Here is a 14,152-nt window from a genome sequence, read left to right as displayed (position 1 = left end):
TCAACGGAACATGAGAGGACTTTGAGGTATTAAAATAAGTCTTTATGACACCAAGCAAGTACATGCTATTGTTCACGGTGGTGATTATATGACGAGGTTTAATTTTCTACGGGCGGAGAGAGTGGGTGGGCTCAAGATCACCTATTTTCCATCCAGCAAAAGCTCACACTGTTATAAAGGACAAAGCAAACTGCGCCATAAACCAGACCCTAAGCCTAACCCAAAAACTACCCAGAAGATATTGTCAGTAGTTCAATTTCTGACTTTGCAAATATTCGAAAGATACAAAAAAATTTTGAAGAAAATTGAAACGAAAAATTGTATCGACCCGATTTCGAGCATCACGGGAGATAAGTCTCTTGACCACTCGACTGGATGTAAAACGTTTAAAACCGGCTAGTTTAATGTTATATATAGTGGTCATTTATAGAAAAAGTATGGAAATTTGTAAAAATATAGGTTACCGTGGACGCACCCTTTCTCTCCGCCCGTGGAAAATTAAATCCCTTATATGACTGCCAGGATCATGTTATCTGCTCATTTTAATACCTCAAAATCATCTCACGCTTCGTTGAATCTCGGGTAACCGGGCTCATGTAAACAGTCCCTAAAAAAATACACTGTTCATCGATCCGTGCAAGTTTCATTTTGCAAGGATTTAACGACTTTCATTTACGGTAAACAAAAAAATACGGTAAACACAGCTGTCAAAACAAGTATTTTAAGAATTTACTTTTTGATCTTAATTTCCACGAAATCTAATTATTACCACTGGCAGGTAATCTCTGATCCTTCTGAATTAATAATGAATCTTTAAGAAACCAATAGTGCAATAGAGGATGGGGTTTTGTGTGCTTGGCCACATGCCTTTACTCGCTGTTTCGTGAAGAGACAACCACAACATTAACGGTGATTACACTGTTTTGGAAAATTGAGCAAATTTCCAGTTCGGTAAAAGCCCGCAATGCAGCCTGGAATTGTTTAATCATTTCACATTTCACACCTTTCACACAATCTGGTATCGCGCGAAGCGGTATTTTCCATTGTTTTGAGCCCTCACAACTGAGAAAATCGCAACTGAGAAAATCTCTGCTTTGACCCCAAATTCACCTGGTGAAAAAATCCTTTAAGGTCTATCAATTTGCCTATTTGTACAATATCTTTCACTTGCTGCGCTCTAAATTATATTGCGCATTCTGGAATTCCACAACATTTGATAAAGGCATATCGAAGTTCCTGGGGTAATATTTGGAGGTATGGGGTTGTATGGTATTTAACGTCATAAATGGCTAAAACTTTGGCTTGGAAAAGCAGTATGGTTGTATCTTGGTGTTTTAGTATTTTGTATTGTGCAGTTTACTATAAACTGAATAGGCTGTAGTTTGACACCGCGCGCGTATGCAAATTTAAGCGAAAGTCGAATGTTAATTATACATGTGTCCGAATTTTCTGACTGTCACTATGTCTACTTATACTAAAACAAAATTTAAGTCATATCTATATTTTTTACCCCCGTTTTTAACAGAGTTTAAAAAAGCTGCGGGTACGCGGGTACCACCCGTGAGGAAGGTTTGCTTTGAATAAGGTTTGTGAGGAAGGTTCAAAGTTGAGCACGCTAATTGATCACATGCATGTACCAAAAAACCAAATATTTCATTATGCTGGTTGCCACTTGACTCAGTGATGTAACGTCATTTTGAGGACGGTTATCAAAATTTTGCAACTCTGGTTTTTAAAGCGGGTAAAGTCGGATGAATGTGTTTTCATCTCACATCCTTTAGATTTCTACGTTTAATTTTTTTGTCTCCTATTTTTTTGTCACCAGATACCCTCCTTCAAATCGAGTTAAAATAAGGTAGTACAAGCTAGTGCATGTGCATCAAATATAGCTGGCTCTAAAAATCATATCGAAATGAAAACAAAAAACCGCTTAACAAAAGTTAGTCCATCATTGAAATACATCAGAGACTGCCACCCAAGATGCCCGGCCCACTTTGATATTCAACTTCAAGTGTGCTTTTCCATGTGAGATGTTTTTTTGGTAATTAGAAAGGAAGTATGATGTTATTTGTTCTATAATTGATATAATAAAAAATACATGGCTTAAATCCTTAAATCTCTTCTTCCCCTTATACAGTAGAAGATTACGCGGTGGAATCCTTTAATGGCCTATTTGCATGTGCTAAATGAAAAAACGCATGCATGCAACAAATATCCCAATAAGATACTTGAAAAAATTAAGAGAATTTAGGAGATATTAAGAAATAGTCTTCCGGGGACTTGCATGTATGTAGCTAAAGTAAACTGCTCTGAATAAATGCTGTGGTAAAAGCTGCCAGCAAATGTATTCAATCGTGTAAATTTATTTAAATGATTAGTCTTGTCTTTGTTAGCCCAAACTCAGACCTTGTTCATGTATGCATGACGCGCGAATCTTATAGATATGCCTTTATAACTAGAAAGTTATATAGACTGCATATATAAGGGCTTTTTGATTCAGGTAAAAATATTTGCCGACACGAGGAAAAAGCTCTGTCAGGATGTTTAATCAATTTGCGGGGCAGTGGGATGGAATTTTTTTTTATTTTTAATTTTTAACTTTGCCAAAACACATGACAGGACGTCGAACAGACGTCTGGACAAATCAAGGACAAGAATGGCAGGGACACCACAACATGAAAACCAATTTATGTGGGCCCTTAAAAATGAATGTAGCCTCGAGAAAGCAATGTTGCAAAAAAGGATGTGCACTAATTAAGCAGCTATACCGCTATTGAACTTGATCGCTCGTTGTACAACAAATAAAGTCTGGATTGATCTCGATTGCTGCTATACCTGCAATTTTTATATTTGTAGCTACAAAGCTTCATTTGTCTTCTAAATCATAGCTTTCCGCTATTGTCATTATAGTAGAAAACTAATGTGCAGGATGGAAAGTGACTACAAAGCAGGAAAACATAACACTCGAAATTTTCAACCATCAACTGCAGCCAATGGCGAACGACCTTTAACACATTATCGTCATTTAATTGGCTCAGTGTTCTGATCACCTGATACTGCATGATCGTGCGACAAGTTTTTATTGCTGAGAGGTTGTTTCTGCAAGTATAATGCAATATATAATGATACAATTTCTGCAACTCTTTAATAGATCATATACAACACTATAAACTAATTAATTTTTTGTGTCATTTAAAACAAATAATAAACGTTCTCATTGTTGCAATCGGAATTGTGTAATTGACATATATAGGTTAATCTATATATATATATATATATATATATATATATATATATATATATATATATATATATATATATATATATATATATATATATATATATATATATATATATATATATATATATATATATACAAATTTCAAAAATTAGGAATCAAAAGTTCCCAACAAAATCTGTTATGGGGTTATCTACTAAATATAATAGCAGTCTAGCCGTGTGTGGGGCAAGTGCAAAGTCCTCTGAAACTTCGCGTGGTTTGAAAGGTTTCCTCGATCCTCGGATAGATTTATGTGCATGCACATTTCTCAGGACGGCAAACGAAAGTTGTATGCGTAGCCATGAAATAACGTTGGCATACGATTCATTTTTCTTGCGTGAAATCTTCTCGGCAAGAGTTCTAAGGAAGTTCTGACAGTTTGCTCCCGTGCCTCCGTTTGTACCCAATACAAAAGATGTAAAAGTTCCCATTTCAACATCCGTAACTTTCTGATTGTATGTGACTGTTGTGAAACTACACGTTAAAGAATTCGTGCCTTTCTAGCTTTAGCAGTACTCAACCCCGTGGTTATATAGCTATATAAGTTTTCCGCAGTACAAGCTATTGTAGAGCTTGGGCCAGTTGTATTAAGCTTAAACGGTGGATAAGTTCAAAATAAAAGCAAATCTATCGTTTCATTCAACAAGCGAACTAAATGTTTTTGACCTTAATACAACTACATATTCAGTGCATGATATTCAAGTTGACTCATTCAAGAGAGATGTAAGTTAGACTGTTATTTAATTTTGACTTATCCACCGTTTAAGCTAAACGGGCTTCATACAACCGGACCCTGTAATTTGTCTTGCTTTGCACAGGAAATTATGCACAGGAAATGAAAGCTTATTCATTAGTGCAACATTTCATGTAGGGCGATAGGCCCAATATATATTCAGTATAGCCATAGGGCGAGTGCTTGTATAGTATATAATTAATATTGCATGCAGCGTACCCGAGTGTGATTTGTGCTTCTGGCAGTTCATGTTCTATATATGATTTCAAAAACATTGTATTTTGCAAAGAACTAACGACGCGGCTGTACCGAGATTTCTATATGCATTTATTCTTAAAGTAATTTCTTTTTAAGCCCGTAAGATCTGTGAAAGAAACTCTACTTATTCTTGTCATGTTTAGGTTAGAGCTCAGAGTGAAGTAAATCTCAAGAGATTTTTGCCCCATGCAATACTCGGTTTGAATTCTGGCGCGTGAGCTGAAGTTTCTGATTCTTCTTATGATCGCATATATAGCTGAACATTGATGATAAATTAGAATTCAGAGTAAAGCAGTTATGCGAAGCGATATTCACCTAGTAATTCTATTAATAGGAACGAAAATTCTCTTTGTAATCAAGACAAAGAAGGAATTTTTTTTCAGATTGCCTACAAATCCTTCTCAAAAGTAATTACTTAGTAAGTAAGTTTGTTTCTGTGTCAGGATTTCGATGCTGTTGCTTTATTTTTCGTGTTTTTTTTTAATGTTTATATTGTAGGATTAATAGTTTGGGAAAATATAAGCTAAAATTTCAAAGAGTAAGCTGTTATTGCTCTGAATAAGGCATGAACGAGCTATGCAAACAAGTCTTAGATGGCAATAATTTAACAACTCGCAGAAAACTATGCAACCGATTTGCTAAGCAAATACAATTTTGCCTCCGGGAAGAACGTACACGAGAGCTTGTAATTTAATCTTGATTTCCATGAAACCCGCATGCATTGAACCCTCCATTCTTTTGGAGTAAAAAATAGAAATCAAGGTGACAAGATTACAAGAATAATCAGTGTGCAGTTAAAATTTTCCATAACCTGTTGAGATACTGTGTTTATGCATGATATTAAATCCACTCGAAATTAAGACTCTTTCAACCGATAGTATGTAGTTGTGAAGTTTTAAGTTTCAGTGTGACTGTAAAAGGAACAGTGGGCTGACAGATGGGTTTTATACAGGGTGAGTAAAAAAAACCTGACACCTTTGAAATTCAAATTAGCTGCGAACTTATGGCTGGAATTTGACAATTCCCATTGTGTACAATCAACAAGACGTACATGGTTAATTAATGCAAAAGTGTTTAAACTAATTGAAGTAATTCAGCGTTCTTTTTTATTACAGAGCTTACAGAATGCTTTTTAACTCCCAAAGGGAACAAACTTTATGTTCTACTTAATTAATGATTCACTTATTTGATATGCTTCGTATACCCATAAGATATTTTAGGCAACCTCTGTCTCATTACAGCCTATTACAGACACATTGCAGCTAATTTGAATTTCAAAGGTGTCAGTTTTTTTTACTCACCCTGTAGTTATCATTCCCATGGGCGTCAATCGAACGTTAATTGAGGGGAAACATATTCATATTTTCTATTATGCCGGTCTGACTTCTACAGTGTGTTTAAAAAAAGCGCAGCCTTAATAATTCCCAGGGGCTTACGATCTTTTGTTATTGAATAGAATCGAACATAAATGAATATTAAGTTTTTTTATACACCCTGAACATGCACCCTGTATTGATAGTGAAATTGTTTTCAAAAGAAATTAGTCAGAAATAGCAGAATATATATGAATATGGTCCCCTTCAATTAACGTTCGATTGACGCCAATGATCAGTACGTTCCCTTTGTTATAATTATTAGCTAAATTCCTTCTGACTTCTGCACGACATTCTTTGAAATATACATGCAAAACGGAAAACTCTTCGAAGACGGGAACGGTTTGGAACCTTGGAGAAACCTTTTCTTACCATGATTATTAACTGCTTGAAAACTCCAATTTAGTACTTGTTGACGTTGACATCATACTTCTGAGACTGATCTAACAAGAGTGGACGTGGTGGGTGGAGTCTGGGGTCCTTTTCCGGAAATAGCCAACAAATTCCATAGAGCATGCTGTCAAATTTTCATGCATTTATAACAGCTTCATGCTAAAAACAACAACTATTTAAAATCTTATAAGAAAATTACCTAACCTAAATAAGATCAATTCCTTCTTATTAATCTACTTGAATTATTAATATCGTGATTCCAAAAAGTTCTTTTGATTTTCTTCTAGAAATTTTCTTTTCTCACGCGCATCGATTGTCGGTTCCTGGGAGAAATATCTATCTAAAGGGGTGTCTTTAAACCTAGCCAGCTTTATCTCTCGCATCCCGCATGCACAAGTTTCATTTCGCTAAACGTTTGAATAGCCTTTGTGTATTCTATAACAAAGTAACCGTGTCTATACAAGCCATTATTGTTTAGAAAGAATGCGTTAGAACCCTACATTTTTTAGATTTTTGGTGTTCAATGACTGCATTACACGCATGCGTTTTCATGTACGGCGACGAACTCCACATTTTCGTAGAAAGCATGTAATTGGTAACTGCATTTGAACATTAAATAACAATTAGTAATTGGACAGAACTTTACGCTGATGAAAAACTCTCCCTACTATTATGTAATTTTTCCGCAGTAATCTTTAACTTGGAATGCGCACAAAGACTATAAGAACCGAAAAAAAAATACTTACAACCACGTTGGTTTGGGTATGATCATGTGAGGGCCCCTAAGATTCTTGCAGTAAGCTTAAGGTATTGTAAGGTGTTATACATACATGCATTGAAAGTGTTATCATACCTGCACGGAAATTCTCTTGTTAAATAAGACAATACATATATGTTTTCGTGTTTGTTTGTACCGGCAAATCCGTTTCAAAGGAAACGTTCATGTGTGGGCATCATCGCTCCAGTAAGTAATTATCATAGTTTGATTAACAAACACAGGAAATTAGTTATACCATCAGGAAAACGCCTGAGCCCGAAATTTGTATGGAAGAAAAAGACGTCCCTCCCTCTCCGTTGCAGCGTCTGAAGGTGTCGTTCAACGTTTATCGTATACAGCTGATCTGTGTATTGGGAATAACAAAAAATATATTCTATTATCATAACCTTACGTCTATGCACACATATTTATTTTTAACGCGATATAAGCTTTAAATTGGACTGAGCTAACAATTTACGGAAATTTGGGCAACATCATGCATGCAAACATCACACGGAACTGAAAAGCACTAGCTGCATGCATGTGACAGCGTGCATGCATGCGGCTAAGAAAACGATGGGCAAATATCCGGCTAATAGAGAGATTATGCACCTAATATATTGTTCTACTGCTAATAGTATCAGTAAGAGTGGCCACTTCAAAAGGCTTCTAATGTTATTCGATATCAACATTTTTGTACGGCTATGTTTTCACATGGTAAATTTGTTCTTTGGACTCTTGGATGCGTCAAACGTTGACAGAAAAGTTGTTTTTCTGTCAGTTTAAATTGGCAAAATATGTTATTCGAAAAAACAAGAAAATCTGCTATAATCTTTGTTCGACTATAAATAACTAGACCTTAATCATACAAACACACAAGTGTCACATGTACGGTAAATAATCGCATTAACCAATCACATGTGATGCAAGTGTTGCAACACCTCCAATATTAAGTGAAAATGTGTACAAAATTTGTCAATTCCATCGCCCATTTTAGATTGTTTCTTAAAACTTTGTATACTTTAAAACTATATTTGGCCTATCTTTCACAGAAATTAATGAAATTAACATCGATAAGCTCTCTACATAGGTAAAAAATTCAACAGAAGTAGGTCCTATATACTAGTTCAATAATATATATCGATTTCATATTTCGCGCACCAATGTATATAAATCGCTATAGTTACACACGACATGAAGCGAGCTATTTCTATTTCCCTCTTAAATACTGTTTTGTTAATCATCGATTAAACTTAGGTCTAAATATTTTGGCCTGCGTTGTGCATGGTCAACACGATGCATCAATTTACCACCCCTTAGGTGTGCCTCATACTCAACTTGCTCTATATGACTACGGAAGCGATACCGCGAACGGCCAATGTTTTTATGGGCTATAAGACAACTGCTCTTTCTGTACTTTACATATAACTGTATGCACGGGGTCAGAAAAAGAATGAATTTTTTCATATGATTTGAAATCAAAATTAAGGCCCAGCTAGTCATATGACATGCGCTCTTTCACGGATACATGCATGCATGCTATTTAAAATCTACTTGTTGACCTAAAAATATTCAATTGTGTCATGGCCCTGCTTGTGTGAGTGCGCAGCTAGCTCAAGACAAAATCCTTTTTTTTTCGGGTCAACTATACGTGCATGATCGGCGCCACTTGATCATATGATCGAGTAACAATAAGCTGATTCAGTGTTTGTGACTGTGCATAAGTGCGATGACGCGTTTCAATTTGCAAAAATAAATCAAGACCCTTCATAGTCATGAAAGCGCCTTCTCTGTTATAATTTCACTACAGAATACAGTCCAAAACAGGGCATAAATACTAGCCTACATAGTAGCGAAACACCTATAAAATCTTGGATAAAATTGACGCATTGAGCATTATACATCGTGCATGTCTATCCAACAATCTTATACCTGTTATTATCATTAGCCTATTTAAACATTATTATAGATTATACCGTGTATAAAGATTTTTAAAGTATATAGCAAAAGGAAACGATGAGCTGGTCAATTGCAATATGGCAACTGCATGTTATATGATCAACTTAAAAATTTGATTCTATTTTGATTATAGCATTTGAGTTTTCAAGCAGAGAATTTGCATGCAGTCTGCACATTCATCTAAAGAATATAAAATAATTTCTGTGATGATGTACAGTTTTGTCAACACGAATGAACAATTTTGGGTGTTGATAAAACTACATATCAACACCAAAAATCTTTATATTTTTTATAAAATAGTGTGAAGAATACAAAGTAGTAGTTATAAATTTCAAAGAACGGCGGGAAATTTTCGTGTTTAGATTAAGTGGTCATATTAACACGGCTCTTCGCCAATCAGCATCCAGAGTTTGAATGCTGTATTGTAAGGTATCTTGTTAACTGTATCAGTGCCTTGTTTGTTCAAATAAAAAAAATTAAATCTCTTCTGATTTTTTAAACTGTAATTAGATAAATGCTATTATCAAGTCAAACAGAGATTATGTAAATCTCTTGAATTTTCGAAAGTGTGAATTACTTAAAGGACTGCCGTCGGTCTAGGCAGCTATAAAAGTTTGGCCTCATTGTACGAGCGCCAACATTACAGCACAGAAATCAAATTCTGTTGGAAGGCAAAGAGCATCGACATCTTTGGTACCTCGCTTGCGGTGAACAAACAACAAAACCATGCTGATTTGGGCGTATGTCAAAATGATACTAGTCAGTGCACTAGCATGTATTCTGGTCATCCCCTCGACATACGGCACTGTCCGAACTTGCGGTAACTATTGCAATAGAAGGAGATTGAAAAATAACTGGCCAAAGAAAACCATGCGTACTGGAAAACGGGAAATTCCTAATTGAGGTGAGTTGACTAATTTCAACCTCCAATTGCCTAGCTCATCATTAACGACTCCGTTTTTGTAATAAGATAGTACTTTGTTCAAAGCATGTCAGAATAAGGGAAAAATTTTCGCGATGCTAATTTGCTGAATGGAGTGTGAGGCTGTGAGTGGTGAGTAATTGCACGCTAAGAATAGCCGATCCGGTAAAGAAAAATTTCGATGTCAACATTGTTGTAATTGAAGGCCTGTGAGTAGACTGCCAGTTTTTATTGTTGGAAATATTAGACAATTCTTAGAAGCACTAGCAAGCGAACTCGATACAAAACTTTTGGTATATTCTACGCCTGAGAACCTTGAGAGGCGGGATGGGACAGAAGACAACATCGCATATGCAAACCGTTTGGTGCACGGCCGAAACGACGCATGCGCAGTAATTAGATAAATTAATTGTCAAGTCTACTTATCTCAACGTTGAGAAGTGAAGCTGCAAGGCTTAATTGTTTAGGTGGATGTGGCGTTGTATCACATAAATGCAACATTGCTGAACAAATTTTGGCACAAGTTAGCGGCACGCATACATAATTAAATTCCCTAAACTGAATGAGGATCAGTTATGGTAAAAAAATCTTAGCTAGAAACTTTGGTCGAGGGATGATACATTACATTTGATACATTTGCCACAAATTATTTTATGAGATATATAAATTAGTGATAAGTATAACTGTTTCGACACACTTATATTTATTGGTTTTGTTTTTAAGGGAAGAATATTCTCTTAAATTATAAAATATTGTATCTGATGAGAGTGGCAGATTTTTCTCAACATTCTTTCGCGATTATCATCTTAGACTTGATAATTGTCGCTGACAGTCTTAATTAGGAGAAAGTATTTTTCTATGCCTCGTTATAGCTATATGCTCAAAACCTCAGTTTATATCTTCATGCAGCAGTACTAAAATTTTCAACATTTAAAAGATTTTGCAAACCTGAAAGCATCTACAAACTATATAATCTCAAATTATTGTGAAAATGAAAAGACTTTTCAGAATACGTCGAGGAGAAAATGACACTTGAATCGAAACTACTTTTGTGTTCATCTCAGTGATAACGGCGTTGACATGTATAACATTGTTAATAGCCGCTTTATATTTTGAAATAACTCTTGTCAAAATACACGACATAACAAAAAATCTCCTCTTAATAAGATATTTTGCTATATGATTTGAACGAGTCAGGAATTGTATATTCGAAACGAAGTGCATGATAAAAGCACGGGACCTTCTCTGTAATGAATAAAGAGAGTTCAGTGTGTCAGGTTATACTGCAATTTAATAATATCCAGACTTAATTTGGACGCTGTTGATATGCGCTTCGATCAATTTCAAGATCAAAATCATTTTGGAAATTTTGAAGTGAAGGCAGTTTGTTTACTGCATTCGTTTTTCAAGGCATGAGCATGTCGCATATATAAAAAAATAAGTTCGTTATCTTCAATCGAATAATTTTTCATTTTAAAAAAATCTTGCAAGTCATGCGAGAAAAAAATACCTAGCAACCAAAGTCTTATATTAAAACACCGCATTTTGGAATTTGACCTGGGCGGTGCCATTTCATAGTTGCATAATGATTATACCTACGTTATTTTCGCAAAAACAGATCGACGCTGATTTTGACAATCCTCGCACCGCAAATGTAATTTGAGGAACAAAATATTAAATATTTTCCGGTTTTTCCGGCAGTAACCTTTTACAGACAAAGAAAACAAATAAACAATTTCCTAAAATGTATGTAGAAAAAATTAACCCTTCAGCAGTCATCCGACCATTAACTTCTATCACGACCTTACCTTATCTGAGATTTCCAGTTCGAAAAATGCTAAAAGTGCATTCCATTTTAAGTTTAACTGTGATTCTGCCATTAATCATCTCACCCTTACCCCCTTCTCGAGGTACTTGCCCACATCTATGTATGGAGACATTAGTTGATTGATTGTGCAGAGTCACAATTAATGTAGCCTTATTTTGTTGCCGTATACAGTCAATACATAAATAATTGTTCTGACGTTTGTTAACGTTGATGACAGATTGGACTCACTATTAAGTAGATTGGCTTACGACACTGTATAAGAGCTCTTTCGCGAATAATCGTGAAAGTATGTACCATTTAGAAACTACTTGTTCAATTCAATAAGCCTATCACCATCATGCTGTTAATCGGCCTGTTTGTGTCACATAGTGTGTGCATCTCAAAATCATTTTTCCGTGTTACGTGTGGCCTTACCAGAAGCGCTGGAGATTAGGGGATGCTATAGAGGATAAAATAATAGTCATTATTTGTTCACCTTGCAATGATAAACGTGCTTTTGGAGTTCACGACTTTCACTTAGTACAGATCAAATAACAATTAATTATAATGAATATGCTAACAGTTCACCTCTTTGAGTTACTGTCTTGGAGACAGCTCTTCACGCATCTCTGCGTATCTGAAATTCAAAAACACCCGTGCATAAAAGCCCCCTAATCGAATTGAACGCTTTGCGCAACAATTCATTCATGCAACCTTAATTAGTGCTGCATGTTCGGGGTCTGTCATAGATTCTTCCGACAAAACATTTTTTTACAATCAAAACTGACTATCGGCCCTTCAACTGTTCTTGTGCAATGTTTATGCTTTCTACTTGAGTATAAACGGTAAAAAATTCCTTATTTGCAAGCCACTTCTGATTCTTAAGACGGTTAATACTATTATTAACGGAGATTATGCCAATCCCATATTTGTGCGCAGAATAAAAGGTGCGCCGAAAACGTTTTGCTAGGATATTTTGCAAACGTGTGAATTGCATAAGAGCTGCCAATCTATGGAGTCATAAAGGAAATATCGAGATACACACTACAGTTTTAAGTTTGACAGCGCAGTGCGCGAACGGATCAAGCGGTGAAAGAAATTCCTAAAGGCTTAGCGCTTCATCGATCACCTCTTGTACTGCGCCTATAATCGACGCATAAAAAAACAATGCTGATTTGGGCGAACGTTAAAATTCTAATGATCAGCGTGCTAGTTTGTATCCTGCTCATGCCCTCGTGTACGTATGGATCATTTCGAATCTGCGGCCGAAGTTGTAGTGAAATCAAAAAGAGGCAGCGAAGAAAATCCAGAACATCAAAGTTTCAACTAGTGAACATTTTGCATGCTCTATCGATTACTACAGGTAAGTTCGAGCCTTACTGAGGATGATGTTAATTGCGTTTGGTAGCTGAGCCTTATGCAAGTGGCATATATTTTTATGGCACATCGTTCCGTAAGCGTTTCCTCAACACGAATGCATTCCAACACGACCGTCCATATATATCCGCAAAAACGATACGACCATTTCACTGGACTGATCACCTGCAATTTAGTTCATTTTTAAAAGCGGAATGACGCTGGCTACGGTTGACAGAACGATTTCTCTGTTTTGCGAGGACATATGTTGTTTTGCATACGACTGCCGTTTATATCTGCCTTAAGTTAAAATACAGTGGACGGACAAATATAGCTTTAGCATCGAGTGCATGCAAACACGTGCGTCTATTCGCATCCGGATTCGTTGCGGATTCAAAAAAATCCCTATCCTGCCGAGGCCGTTTTCAAAATATCCTGTTCCGCTTTGGCAGTAGACAAAACAAATGATTTATTTTATAATACGAAGCGACACAAGACAATTAGAAACAAAAACGCAAGAAGCGAAAAACTTCTTTAATTTCTCCCTTAAAGCTCCTTCGCCATATTCTGCTTAAAGCTTAATTTTCGTAGTTGTCGTATTGCATGCCAAGGTGGTTGACGAAAAGAATATTTCTTTCTTTGCGCAACCAACAATAAGTGACCGATTTAAATACTGAAGATAAAGACACATTTTTAGTACCCACACTTTTTCACGTTGGCGAAAATGACGAAATAGGGCCAGGCTTCAAGTGATATCTATCAGATGTTCATCAAAAAAAGCGTTGAAAAGTGTTTGCGATCATTCATGCATTAAGGAAATTGATATTTTTGCATACACCATTACGTATGCATAAATCTGCATTTTGACATAAATCTGCATTTGAAGGCCGGTTCTGTTTGTATGTTGTTAATACATAGGACATGCAATTAAAGTTGTATATAACATTTCAGTTTGGGCAGTGACACGACGCCATTTTTTAAACGAATCAATATTCTTGCTAAAACCAATCGAATGCATGTTTGCATGCCTATCTAAAAGGATTTCCCATTGAGGAAAGGAGTCACGATCGACGTGTAAACTAAATAAAGTTTGCGGAAAAGGGCTCATGCATATTGTTCCTTTTATCTTGTTGACAGACGATTTAATCATGCAATATAACAATCAGCAATCGTTTTGCGACTGACTGAGCTACGTTGCGTGGCTGCGCCCTAATTCGAGTGACTGTCATGCCACATTTGATAATCAAATGTGGTATAGTGCAGCTGCCTGGGATAGACAAAAAAAATTTCTCGACATTTCACCCTAAGGACCTA

The sequence above is a fragment of the Dendronephthya gigantea genome, unplaced genomic scaffold (assembly GCF_004324835.1).
Source record: "Dendronephthya gigantea isolate DGI-Jeju-01 unplaced genomic scaffold, DenGig_1.0 000155F, whole genome shotgun sequence".
Taxonomy (NCBI): Eukaryota; Metazoa; Cnidaria; class Anthozoa; order Malacalcyonacea; family Nephtheidae; genus Dendronephthya; species Dendronephthya gigantea.
This window is presented reverse-complemented; position numbering follows the sequence as displayed.